This window comes from Mesoplodon mirus (assembly GCF_964341445.2).
Source record: "Mesoplodon mirus genome assembly, contig: HAP1_SCAFFOLD_751, whole genome shotgun sequence".
Lineage (NCBI taxonomy): Eukaryota > Metazoa > Chordata > Mammalia > Artiodactyla > Ziphiidae > Mesoplodon > Mesoplodon mirus.
In genome coordinates, this window is record NW_028295282.1 from 123,952 (window position 1) to 138,630 (window position 14,679).

Here is a 14,679-nt window from a genome sequence, read left to right on the forward strand (position 1 = left end):
TCCCCTGAATCGGCAGGCGGACTCTCAACCACTGCGCCACCAGGGAAGCCCAAGGACTGCGTTTTTTAAATGCTTGCATCCTGTGACATCAGAATAGTGCCTAGTACCTAAAAGATACTTGACAGTTATTTGTTAAGTGGACAAATTAACAAATAAATTAGAATATTTTCTTTGAAAATTGCATTTAAAAAAATACTGAAATTAACCAGGGACAACTCTATTATGAGCACCTTGAAGACCAAAGCTCTATTTCATTTCTGTATCTCCTCTAACGTGTAAAACCAACCTACAGAAGTTCTTTGATGGACAGAGGTCTACTATGTTAGAGGTGTCCTCATAAAGATTGTACAATGCGCTAGGTGCCACATCTAGGGAACACAATAGTGTATTTCTTAATGTGAAGTATCTTTGTGCTTTTATTAGAATTTGCTGAGTCTCCAGTTGGGCTATTTGAATACTATGATAATCCTTTAACTAATGGCAACAGAGCATCTCGTTCTAACAAAATTATAGTGTCATGACAATTATCCAACACACAGAAGAAAACATCTGGTTCTAATGAAGTCAGCCTATCTCACTCTGTTTGGACTTGTGAGGAATGAAGTTGGTAATAGCGAGACCTCGCTGGTACAATAATATGGAAAATAACCAGTGCTTCGCTACCAGGCATTGCTTTTCTGACTTCTGTACTATCGGTAGGTATCTTTCAAAAATAATCTCTTCTTGGTACACTGCACACTGGCTCAGCTTTGCAGTTCTTCTTGTTTGCCATTTGTTTAAAGTACCAGGAAGGTACTGTTGAGTTCCAAGGCTTAAAGGTGGTAACTTTTTTAGCCTTAGCCACACACACCCTCCCCGACACACTCAAAAACCTTATGGAGAGCCCACATCTTAGCCCAGATCTTCACGATGAGTTACCCTTTGAGGCTCTTACTTGTCTTTTCTGCTAGCAGATGTCAATGGGAAGCGTTTTAGGCTGTCAGAGAGGTTCAAATGCTCCTGCCGGGGGAGAGCAGACTTTCCTTTTTCCTTTGTTACCAGACCTGAACCTCAAGGCTGCTTTATATCCTGTGGGGCACTTTTTCTTAGGTTGTGGAAGGTCCCATATCATCCTCCTCAGAGTAGTGGGTGCCAGCCTGCCTGAGTGAGGCTAATCACTATACAATAACTAATATTCATGTGATTATAGAGGAAACATACAACGTACTAACCAAAAAATCTTTTTTCTTATTTACGCAAAGATTTAATATGGGATTTTAGGGGCCATGATTAAATATGTGGATTTCTTTTCAGACAACACTGTCTGATTTTAAATTACCTACAATTAACTTCTTAAACAATTCTGAATACTAGACTATTAAGAAATTAATTTAAAAAATAAAAATATACATGCAGTTTACACACTGGTTTTTTTCATTGCTTTTTCATTATTAAAGCTTCCTCACTCTTACTTTATCTATGGTAGGGTCACCAAGAGTAATTCACTATCAGACGTCTTACCTGGGTTGCTATTTTGAGAAGGAGTTTTAGGTCTCTTTTCTTCTTTATATTCAGAAATCAGTTGGCAGTTGCTATGTATTAAAAATGTGATAAATAACATTACTATTTTAATACTAATATGAAAAACAATTACCAAATACATTAAATTCTTTGATCACTTCAGACAATGTCAGAGCTATTACCAAAACTTCGATTGTGGGACTTCCCTGGTGGCGCAGCGGTTAAGAATCCGCCTGCCATTGCAGGGGACACGGGTTCGAGCCCTGGTCCGGGAAGATCCCACATGCTGCGGAGCAACTAAGCCCATGTGCCACAACTACTGAAGCCCACACGCCTAGAGCCCGAACTCCACAACAAGAGAAGCCACCGCGATGAGAAGCCCGCGCACCGCAACAAAGAGTAGCCCCCGCTCACCACAACCAGAGGAAGCCCGCGTGCAGCAACAAAGACCCAATGCAACCAAAAATAAATAATATATAAATTAATTTGTAAAAATCATATTAAAATCCCAATGTGTGTGTCCTTTCATAGGTTTAACATTCTAATGTTGCAGTTTTCAGGGAAAACGTCAGTAATCAGGGTGATTAGCTGTCCTTTCTTGGTGGTTTGTAATTCAGGGACTCTCAGCTATTCTATAATTTGTAACTGAATTTATTTATAAATATATGACCTCATTAAATTAGATAACATAACTGCCCCCCATTATTGCAGCTAATCGCACCAAGAGTAGAAAACTAATCGAAGTCCAGACCTGGCTTGGACCACTACTACTCCTTCTCTACCTACTCAAACTCTGAACCAGCAGATCTTTCTTAGAATGATGCTTAAGCTCCATGTTCATCTCCAGTTCACTTGGAAGACATAACCCTACTTTTACCATGGATGCTGACAAGTCCTGGACGGGGCTTACCTCTCCTAATGCCAACTAACCTACTTGAGATTCAGGGATTTCTGGTGAATGGGTTCCTTATGAGGCAGAATCTGAAAATACTTTGAAGGCTGAGGCAGATGTAAATCATTTAGAAGATTTTCATTATCATGGAAAACAGATCACTTGAGGGGCCAACCTCAGTTATGGAATCTCAGGCAAGCTGGCACCCACTACTCTGAGGAGGATGATATGGGACCTTCCACAACCTAAGAAAAAGTGCCCCACAGGATATAAAGCAGCCTTGAGGTTCAGGTCTGGTAACAAAGGAAAAAGGAAAGTCTGCTCTCCCCCGGCAGGAGCATTTGAACCTCTCTGACAGCCTAAAACGCTTCCCATTGACATCTGCTAGCAGAAAAGACAAGTAAGAGCCTCAAAGGGTAACTCATCGTGAAGATCTGGGCTAAGATGTGGGCTCTCCATAAGGTTTTTGAGTGTGTCGGGGAGGGTGTGTGTGGCTAAGGCTAGGAGGCCCAGGTGCCAGAACTGGGTGCTGGTGCTTTGGAACAGTGGCTGAGCTACAGGCATATGTATGAGAACTAAACAAGTTGTCACTTTGAAGTCTAAGTGTGCATCACCATGAAAACTGAGGAATCTGAATCAGCAAGGGCATCCTGGGAGCAAAGGTCAATCGTGACCCGACTGCAGGACCGGTTCCTTTTTTTCTTTTAAAATTATTAAAGGTCTTTATAGAGCAACATCCAGACTCCAGATCCAGCTGCCAAGGAGACCCTGCTAAGACCAGTTTTAGTAGCAACACTGCAGCAACAGAATCAATGCAAGCAACAGAATGATGAGAATGCCCTTGTTTTTCCCTCCAGATGAATTGTGGAAGAGGACTGTCTCTTTGATCTTAGGGAATCCCTTAGGTTCTTGCAAAATTTAAGAGGGAGAGTATAGAAGTAAGTCCCCAAGAGAAAATATAGGATAGTCTGCTGAACTAAACACTTCAAGACCCAAATAACAAGTTAGAAAAATCAGAGCTGTGACACTACTTGTACCCCATGCATAGGGGTTACACTTGGAATGAAATGGATAATGTTAGGATCTTTAAGGATATAAAGTCTTAAAGTCCTGAGATAAAGAACCCTGTGCCCACTGCTACATCTAACTCGTCTGGCCTTTTGGCTGGGTTCCAGCTGATGATAGGGAACATCTCACCACCATTCCCAAACTGCCTGCACCAAACTAGAACTCTCACCTGTCACATAACAAGTAACAGTTAAATTATTTTTAACCACAGTTTAGTGATAACTGGCATTTTAATGTAAACACTTACATATGAAAACCATAAATACGAGCATATTCGTCTGCGGTCCTTCCATAGAAATCTTGAGAAAAGACATCAATACCTTCTTGAAGAAGCAGCCTGACTATATTTGTTGAATCATTGTTTACAGCAAGTATGAGGGCTGTTCTAAAATAACAGAGAGATAATTTCACCCTTAGGAACTTTAGCTAACTTACGTTAACAGCTAATTTAATATACTTTACCAAGTTAATATCTTGCCAATCCATGTAGAACTGACCATTTACACGTTCAAGTGTTCATCTTTGTAAATTACCTCCAAGGCTAAAATGAAGGGACAAAAAAGAAGCCTCCTGTCCCACTCGGATGGCATGTAGTAGAAACTGCTAATTTAAAGTCCTTGATGGACAAGAAGCTATGCTGAGGTCACTTATCTGAAGCAGGTGAGTATATAAAGGAAGAATTCCCCATTTCTTCCTTAGTCTGTTATATTATACTTCAAAATCAGCTAGAGGTCAGGTTAAGGATAAGCTATTTGCAGGCTTAAAACAATAATATTAATAATAATGAAATAAAAACAGTCATGGATGCAGTTAAGGATGCTGATAAGCATGTGCTAGGCACTAAATGAAATACTATATGTGTAATCTTTCTTCCACACAACCACCCTTGAAGGATATACTACTATCCTCCTTTTCATATCAGGAAACATATTTGCTGATAATAAGTAATGTTCCCAAGGTCATACACCTAATAAGTAGGAAAGCTAGGAATTAAACCCAGTCTGAATCTAAAGCCCATCATTTTCCTCTTTATCACCCACCTATGACTTGTCTTCATTGAAGGAAATGTTTATCCAATTAAAGCTATCTTTCTTCCTTCTACCTTCACCAATTAAAAATAAGAACATCAAAATGTACTAGAAATGGGGCTTCCCTGGTGGCGCAGTGGTGGAGAGTCCGCCTGCCGATGCAGGGGACACGGGTTCCTGCCCCAGTCCGGGAAGATCCCACATGCCGCGGAGCGGCTGGGCCCGTGAGCCATGGCCGCTGAGCCTGCGCGTCCGGAGCCTGTGCTCCGCAACGGGAGAGGCCACAACAGTGAGAGGCCAGCGTACCACAAAAAAAAAAAAAAAAAAAAAAAAAATACTAGAAATGAAAAAGGATAAAAACTGATGAGCCCACAGTATCTGGTAATAGTGATTAACAATCACTTTGTGATAACCTAATAACATCAGTATTCTTCAAAGAAAGTAATTTAAAGCAAAGAGTCATCCCAAAGACATGCATCTTTTAAGGAAAAATATATACAAAGCAGAGGTTAAAAAATTATTATTAAAGAATTAAGAAATTCAATACTGTGTCATAAGGTAAATTAAAAAGTAGAATCCATACTTTATAAAGCTAATAAAACTAATATGAAACCCCTTAGCTATTATAAGATCGTATGACCAAAAAAAAGAAAGAAATCAGGTGGCAAATGACATCAGTCAATATTATAAAGGAATATGAATCCTGCTATATATTATTTTTCATGATACACAGTCAGAATAATTGCTTTTCGACCTGATGATGTGTTGATTATACATTAATCTCTTCTTACTAATTCAATCTTTCTGTCACCACTCTAGAACAGCACTAAGGTTTTTAAAAAGAAAAAGAACAAACTACTGTACCTTTTCATCTTATCAACTACATGTATATTTGCTTCTTTCTTTACTAAAAATTCCACCATTTGCTGCTTGTTTTCACTTACAGCAAGTAAAAGTGGTGTGAAGCCCTCCTGTAAAACAGAAGAAACACTTTATATAGAATGTACAAAGTTACATATTTCTAAACTGAATTTTAAAACTTATAATAGATTCTCTGAACTTAAACATCTAATATAGAAAGTAAATAAAAAGGAGCCCCTTCCTTCTCACCCACCCTGTGCTGCTTCCTTCTCTTTAAAATGCTCCTCCTCACTTCTTCACATGATTAACTGCAAAGTCATTCTCTAAAACTCACTTCCAACATTTACCGGTTCCAAGGATCTTTGCTTCTATCACAGTATTTATCAGGTATACTGTAGTTATTTTATTGCTCTATACTCGTCTATACACTCTAAACACTCCTCCAGAGATAATCATTTAACTATTAAATCAACTGCATATTTTAGGAACAATGCTGAGGAGAAAGATATAATACTGTCTGCAACATGCATAACCTATCCAATGATAACCAATTAACCTCATAAGGTTTACAGACAGTCCAATGGGAATATGATTCTTCACATGAACATGTAAAGAAAAAGAGTTTTTTTAAAAAACCAACTTATAAATTCTAACTTGAAAAATTCAATCCCATCCTTAAGAGATTCTTTTAAAATATGAAATAGATTAGAAATTAATGACTGTTTTAAAATCTAGAAATATTTATCAAAATAAACTGTAATACAGGAATTGGAAACACAGATGCTTATGGAGGCAAAGTAGGTGACCCAAGTAAGTGAAGAACCCAGGTGAGGCCAGCAAATTGGAGAACGCGCCCCATACAGAAGGGGCACCCTTTGCACGGCAGACCAAACAGTAGCATGGGCTCAAGGGGGACCAGATTGGATTCCTTAAGAGAAGCCTGAAATGCAGATTTCTGCATGAGTCTCCTAAATTTTAAATGCTGACTCAATTTGTGGAGGAAAGCTAAACACATCCAGGGGCCAAGTTTAGTCTATAGCCCACTTGTGTTTTTATGTTTGCTGTGAGTGTTTCCAAACGGGTGGGTATAAAGCAAATATTTGCATGTAAAACCTTTCCTTTCTTTAGGGCTTCCCTGGTGGCGCAGTGGTTGAGAGTCTGCCTGCCGATGCAGGGGACATGGGTTCGTGCCCCTGTCTGGGAAGATGCCATATGCCGCGGAGCAGCTGGGACCGTGGGCCATGGCCGCTGAGCATGCATGTCCGGAGCCTGTGCTCCACAACAGGAGAGGCCACAACAGTGAGAGGCTGGAGTACCGCAAAAAAAACAAAAAAACTTTCCTTTCTTTAGTATCATGTGTTTTACAAAAAAAAGTGGGTCCCAACGTGTAATAAAAATTGCTATTAAGATTCATAATACCCACTTCAAGAATGTTTCCAATGCCTGTTAAAACTACAATCTATTTCTATAATTCTCCCTGATGTTAACCAAATGGATAATTAGTTCATAAGACTGCTGAAACTAAATTATTAAAACAATTCCTATCTGTACTGTTACTAACTTCATGGGTTTTGATGTTTAAAACTATCATCTTGCTTATGCCAGGGCCCAGTGAACCTAACAGACACACTGCAAGACTCTGTCATGCAGCTTTCACCAAAAGAAGGCTCATGCTTTACTCTTACTGCAGTCAGGAAAACCCTGTTTGTGATAAACATCTGTTGACCTAATGACCTGGATGATAACAAAAGGTGCAAAATCCGCAAAGGGTCACACTCTACTTATTAAATGACTCACCATAAGCAAATTTCTAAAGACTCTCTGAGTGCCAGTGAATGATTAGTGGTTGGAAGGAAAAAGGAGTTATTCTTCAAGCCAATAGATATTGCCAATAATATCCCTTTTACCTTCTCAATTACAGAGGCAGAGAAAGATAAAAGTCAGGCTAATATTGTTGGAAAGGAGGGAGTTGATGGAAGTAGCATCTATCCAACTCCAACTCTTCTAGAGATTTCTTATTTTTGAGATCTGTGAATTTATAAATCACACTCATCCATTCCATTGTTCTTAACCAAGGGCTGTATCAGAATCTCGAGGAAATACTTCCAAACACACATGTCCGGGCCTTGCTAGATTTATTCAATCAAAATCTTCAGGGGAGAGCCTAGGCTTGTAAATTTTTTATAAGTTCTCCCAGGTGACTGTGGTTCATGAGCACAATTCTAGCTGAGAATTAGTGTAGCAACCATCTCAGTCTCATCTCTACCCACATGGCCAATTCCTTTTCTCAATTGAGGATTTGAAAAAAAAAAAGAAAAGTGTAAGAGATCAGAGTCACCAAAACTACATTTAATTTTTCTGGGTCAATAGGTAGAACAGGGACAAGTAAACTGAAAATGCAACTTGATCTCATTACTTATAAACCCTTTACTTCCCATCAAGACATTCTAGATTTGAGAGCAGACTCTAGACTCTTATCTAAGTGGCTGTTTCTGCCAAAACAGGATAATATGTCAGTTAATTATCTGTTCTTCTCCCTTATTTCCCATTTAATCACCACACGTCCATTGCCAATCTGATTTCCTCTGAGTCCTCCTAAAATTGATCTCCAGGCAAGGTTACAGTTCACTTAGGCTCTTTCCCCAAATAAGAATTATTATCCCCGAAACCTGAAAAGAACTTTGCCTAAATACATAAACTGAAGGGAAAAGAAAACCCCAAAAGCCTCTTCTTGGCATTTCCTAACTGCCAAATTTCCAAATTGGCCTGCGTATTTCTTTTTTTTTAAATTTAATTAATTTATTTATTTTTGGCTGCGTTGGGTCTTCATTGCTGCGCGTGGGCTTTCTCTAGTCGCGGTGAGCGGGAGCTACTCTTCTTTGTGGTGAGCAGGCTTTTCATTGTGGTGGCTTCTCTTGTTGCGGAACACGGGCTCCAGGTGCGCGGGCTTCAGTAGTTGTGGCTCGCGTGCTCTAGAGCGCAGACTCAGTAGTTGTGGCTCACGGGCTTAGTTGCTCCGCGGCATGTGGGATCTTCCTGGACCAGGGCTCGAACCCGTGTCTCCTGCACTGGCAGGCAGATTCTTAACCACTGAGCCACCAGGGAAGCCCGGCCTGCATATTTCAACTGCTCTCTCCTTTTCCTATTCCTTTTTCCCTCTGAAGCCTTGGCAATGAGAGAGAAATCATTTTTACATAAATCATTTTTTAATAAAATAGGAACTTGTCAACAGCAGCAAGATTGCTATTATATTGTAAAATGCTTTTGTTTTGTTTGAGTTTTAGGACAAAGTCTATCTCCAAGGCAAGTTTTGCATTTCTCTGTTGTTTTACACTAATCAGAAAAAAAATTTGAGCGGGGGAAAAAATATTTGGGGAAAAAAAAAAAGTCTTACCTTTAACAAATGCAATGTTTTCACAAATATCTGCCATAGACACATAAAAGAAAGCTATACTCTCTAATGTTTCTTTAGAAATATAATGATTTAAAGGGAAATCTTAGATAATTAAGTTATTTCAAAATATTTTCACTCAGGGAATGCTTGAGCTTCCAAATATGTAAAACTGACCCCATCTATGTCAGCAGAGGGAGTTCCTGGCGGGGCTGCAGTGGGAGGAGGTAATGTGTGTCCCAAAGAAAAAGCAGGAACAGCAGCTTCGCCATCACCTGCTCCCCATGCACAGCTACAACCCTGCTGAGGAGCCACCCGAGGCTGAGCGTGGAAGACCCCAAGGTGTACATGGTGGACCAAATGGCCACCAGCATAAGTGAACACCCTTGCTGGGTGTCAAACACGACCTGCCCCACTTTCCCCGATCTGAGAACCTGGGGTCCTGGAGGGCTCAGGGCCTGCTGCCTGCCTGGCCACCGGCACTCACCCAGCTCTCCCTGCTGGGTACTGGGTCTCCTTCCTCCTCCCATCCATCCCCAACAGCACCCATTCCCTGAGCCCCTGCAAGCAGCCAGCCCCCACCTCACCTCACTCTCCCCAGGTCTTTGTCTTGTGTGGGCTCTTGAGCCCACCACCCACTCCCAGGCATATCCTAATGGGAAGATTTTCCTTCTGGGGTAGAAGGGTGGCTGGGAGACAGAATGGTGCTCTTTCTGTGAGCACCACCTTTCTCCAGCCCGTGACTTGGCTTTGGAGTTGTTTCCATGGTAACAGGGCCTGATGGGTGGGATTCAGTGTACATATTATTATAGATAAAACATCTGCAGCTAAAACAAACAAAAAAACAACCATGTATGGCAAATATTTTGTAAATATAGTTGAGCTATACCTTGTTGCTTGCTTCAATGTTGGCGTCATGTGAAAGCAGCTTTGCTGCGAGTGATATATTCTGATAAAGGGCAGCATAGTGGAGAGCAGTGTTGCCACTGACGTCCATGACATTTGGGTCGGCACCATGTTCCAGCAGAATAGTTGCACACTCCTCTTCCTGGCATTGTATGGCCTATAAGTGTTATGCCAAGAAACAGACTGTAAATTCTAGGAATTCAAAGTAAACATTCCAGAAGTTTCACCAATTCGTTATATTTAAATGAGATAAATCCATTTTTATTCTAAGTAGTTAAATCAAATCCATCTCACGTTGACATGGTTGGCTACTATGTACCTTCATCAGCGCTGTCCTGTTTTCGTTGTCACAGAGGTTAAGCTGGCATTTTCTCTCCACTAGGAGAGTTACCACTGCCGGATGGCCATTGGCACAGGCCAAATGGAGAGCAGTCCTACGAAACCGAGAGGAGTTTTTAGGAAATTAGTAGTGCACTATTTCAAAACATACAATTGTTCATGTAATTGAAAACATTTAATAGCATGCTATTCCTATCCCTTGAAAACAAATATTTAGTTTGCTTCTGGAGAAAGAACAATATATATTAGCTCTTCTTACTCTCCACATTAACGAAAGAACAACCTGCTTGAATAGAAAAAGCATGACCTTGAGATTCAGCTCAACTTGGGTTTGAATTTGACTTTAACTGTGTCACTTATTAGCTGTCACTTAGCCTTTCTGTGCCTCAATTTCCTCATCAACAAAATGGGGATAGAGCAGTAGTTACCTCACAGGACACCACTGTGATGCTTAAATGAGAACCCGTGCAAAGGGTTTAGAACAGTTCCTCGCACAGATAACAGCTCAATAATTATTAGGTAATATTATCATAATTATTACTATTACTACTATTTTACAAGGGCAACATTTCAATTAAGTAAAAGGATATTATACCTCTTTTGAAGATATGTCTTGAGGACTAGAGAGAACACTGTACTTCAATGATTCTAATATGCTCACTTTCTCACATTTTAACATCTCTGACATTGGAATGAAATTTATAATTCACAATGTCTTACAACTATAATTGGTAGCATTTTTTGTTTGTTCAGTTCTCATTTTTCCTGTTGGTCTAATTATCATAACGTCTCTGTGCCTAAAGTTGCCATTTTTTTAAATTTAAGTATAGGTGATGTATAATATTATAAATTATGGAACTTCCCTGGTGGCTCAGTGGTGAAGAATCCACTTGTCAATGCAGGGGACACAGGTTCGAGCCCCGATCCCAGAAGGTCCCACGTGCCACAAAGCAACTAAGCCCGTGCACCACAACTACTAAGCCTGCGCTCTAGAACCCGCGAGCCACAACTACTGAGCCCACACGCCTAGAGCCCGTGCTCCACAACAAGAGAAGCCACCACAATGAGAAGCCTGCACACCGCAAGGAAGAGTAGCCCCCGCTCGCCACAACTAGAGAAAGCCTGCGTGCAGCAACGAAGAACCAACACAGCCAAAAATAAAAAAATAATAAAAAATAAAAATAAAAATTATATATTATAGGGGTACAACATAGTGATTCACAATTTTTAAAGGTTATATATTCCATTTATAGTTATTATAAAATATTGGCTATATTCCCCATGTTGTACGATATATCCTTGTAGCTTATTTTATACCTAATAGTTTGTACCTCTTAATTCCCTACCCCTATCTTGCCCCTCCTCCCTTTCCTCTCCCCACTGGTAACCACTAGTTTGTTCTCTATATCTGCGAGTTGGCAACATTTTAAAAAATTTCTTATTAATATATAAAATAGTGGGGCATCATGCAATTCATGGTTCCTTACATTAAATGAAATAATGATCTATATAACAGGTCTACTGCAGTTCTAGTCACACGGTTGGCACTTAAATAACTTTTAGTTCTTAAAGGCATGATGAGCAATACTGTAAATCACCTATACTTCAATTTTAAAAATAATAAAATAAATAATAAAATAAAATAATACAATAAAAGCAGCATGGGGAAAGAGAACTAAAATAACAAACAAAACAAGAATTTTTTTAAAAAAGTAATTCTAACTCTGATTTTCAGGAAGCTTTAAGCCAAAGGAAATTCAGGATTCAAATGAATAGGGATGGCTCATTCTATTCAATATTTACATTTATAGATTGTGTGAAATCAGACATTTCCAATGATCAATATTAGTATTTAATACCATTATAAATGTTCAAAAGGACAAGTAAAGGTTACCTTTTACAATTTCCTACCTTCAGAAATGCTTCTGTTTGAAAGAAGGGAGCAAAGCTTCAATTGAGACGAAGGCTTAATACTTCAATTTTAAATTTCTCATCTTGTTCATGGGGGCAACATGAAGTTTTTAAGCATGAAAGGGTTCTGAGAGATAGATGCAGGGTCCTGAGTAGAAAACACGTGCTACATAATAGGTATTCAAGTTATATTTGATGAATAAATGGATTAAACAATGGACAAACATAACTGGAGAGTTCAATAACTTTTTTAACATCTTTATTGGAGTACAATTGCTTTACAATGATTTATTAGTTTCTGCTGTATAATGAAGTGAAGCAGCTATATGTATACATATATCCCCATATCCCCTCCCTCTTGCATTCCCTCCCACCCTCCCTATCCCACCCCTCTAGGTGGTCACAAAGCACCGAGCTGATCTCCCAGGTGATGCAGCTGCTTCCCACTAGCTATCTATTTTACATTTAGTACTGTATATATGTCACTGCTACTCTCTCACTTCGTCCCAGCCTAATCTTCCCCTTTCCTCGTGTTCTCAAGTTCATTCTCTATGTCTGTGTCTTTACTCCTGTCCTGCTCCTAGGTTCATCAGAACCTTTTTTTTTTTTTTTACATTCCATATCTATGTGTTAGAACATGGTATTTGTTTTTCTCTTTCTGGCTTACTTCACTCTGTATGACAGACGCTAGGTCCATCCACCTCACTACAAATAACTCAATTTCATTTCTTTTTATGGCTGAGTAATATTCCATTGTATATATGTGCCACATCTTCTTTATCCATTCATCTGTCGATGGACACTTAGGTTGCTTCCATGTCCTGTCTATTGTAAATAGTGCTGCAATGAACATTGTGGTGCGTGACTCTTTTTGAATTATGGTTTTCTCAGGGTATATGCCCAGAAGTGGGATTGCTGGATTGTATGGTAGCTCTATTTTTAGTTTTTGAAGGAACCTCCATATTGTTCTCCATAGTGGCTGTATCAATTTACATTCCCACCAACAGTGCAGAAGGGTTCCCTTTTACGCACACCCTCTCCAGCATTTATTGTTTGTAGATTTTTGAAGATGGCCATTCTGACCAGTGTGAGGTGATATCTCATTGCAGTTTTGATTTGCATTTCTCTAATGATTAGTGATGTCGGGCATCTTTTCATGTGTTTGTTGGCAATCTGTATATCTTCTTTGGAGAAATGGCTATTTAGGTCTTCTGCCCATTTTTGGATTGGGTTATTTGTCTTTTTGATATTGAGCCGCATGAGCTGCTTGTATATTTTGGAGATTAATCCTTTGTCAGTTGCTTCATTTGCAAATATTTTCTCCCATTCTGAGGATTGTCTTTTCATCTATTTTATGGTTTCCTTTGCTGTGCAAAAGCTTTTAAGTTTCATCAGGTCCCATTTGTTTATTTTTGTTTTTATTTCCATTTCTCTAGGAGCTGGGTCAAAAAGGATCTTGCTGTGATTGATGTCATAGAGTGTTCTGCCTATGTTTTCCTCTAAGACTTTTAGAGGAATTTCATTCCTCTAATTTCATTCTTTTACATGTAGTTGTCCAGTTTCCCCAACACCACTTACTGAAGAGGCTGTCTTTTCTCCATTGTATATTCTTGCCTCCTTTATCAAAGATAAGGTGACCATATGTGCGTGGGTTTATCTCTGGGCCTTCTATCCTGTTCCAGTGGTCTACATTTCTATTTTTTTTTTTTTTTTGCGGTATGTGGGCCTCTCATTGTTGTGGCCTCTCCCGTTGTGAAGCACAGGCTCCGGACGCGCAGGCTCAGCAGCCATGGCTCACGGGCCCAGCCGCTCCGCAGCATGTGGGATCTTCCCACACCGGGGCACGAACCCGTGTCCCCTGCACCAGCAGGCAGACTCTCAACCACTGCTCCACGAGGGGAGCCCTACATTTCTATTTTTGTACCAGTACCATACTGTCTTGATTACTGTAGCTTTGTAGTATAGTCTGAAGTCAGGGAGCCTGATTCCTCCAGCTCCATTTTTCTTTCTCAAGATTGCTTTGGCTATTCGGGATCTTTTGTGTTTCCATAGAAATGGTGAAATTTTTTGTTCTAGTTCTCTGAAAAATGCCATTGGTAGTTTGATAGGGATTGCATTGAAACTGTAGTTTGCTTTGGGTAGTAGAGTCATTTTCACAATGTTGATTCTTCCAATCCAAGAACATGGTATCTCTCTCCATCTGTTTGTGTCATCTTTAATTTCTTTCATCAGTGTCTTATAGTTTTCTGCATACAGGTCTTTTGTCTCCTTAGGTAGGTTTATTCCTAGGTATTTTATTCTTTTTGTTGCAATGGTAAATGGAAGTGCTTCCTTAATTTCTCTTTCAGATTTTTCATCATTAGTGTTTAGGAATGCAAGAGATTTCTGTACATTAATTTTGTATCCTGCTACTTTACCAAACTCATTGATTAGCTCCAGTAGTTTTCTGGTAGCATCTTCAGGATCCTCTATGTATAGTATCATGTCATCTGCAAACAGTGACAGCTTTAATTCTTCTTTTCCGATTTGGATTCCTTTTATTTCTTTTTCTTCTCTGATTGCTGTGGCTAAAACTTCCAAAACTATGTTGAATAAGAGTGGTGAGAGTGGGCAACCTTGTCTTGTTCCTGATTTTAGACGAAATGGTTTAAGTTTTTCACCATTGAGAACAATGTTGGCTGTGGGTTTGTCATATATGCCCTTTATTATGTTGAGGTAAGTTCCCTCTATGCCTACTTTCTGGAGAGTTTTTATCATAAACAGGTGTTGAATTTTGTCAAAAA

At 39.6% G+C, this 14,679-nt stretch overlaps 1 pseudogene across 1 annotated transcript in view; it reads right to left on the reverse strand.

Moving 5' to 3' along the window:
• Positions 1-14,679, reverse strand: part of LOC309797578 (ankyrin repeat domain-containing protein 26-like) — a 96,602-nt pseudogene that overhangs the window by 77,713 nt on the left and 4,210 nt on the right. Inside the window, exons 2-5 of the transcript XR_014296150.1 lie at positions 9,966-10,080; positions 9,630-9,803; positions 5,353-5,459; positions 1,501-1,571 (exon numbers count right to left, since the gene is read on the reverse strand). The product of XR_014296150.1 is annotated as an ankyrin repeat domain-containing protein 26-like (transcript). The remainder of the gene's footprint in view (positions 1-1,500; positions 1,572-5,352; positions 5,460-9,629; positions 9,804-9,965; positions 10,081-14,679) is intronic.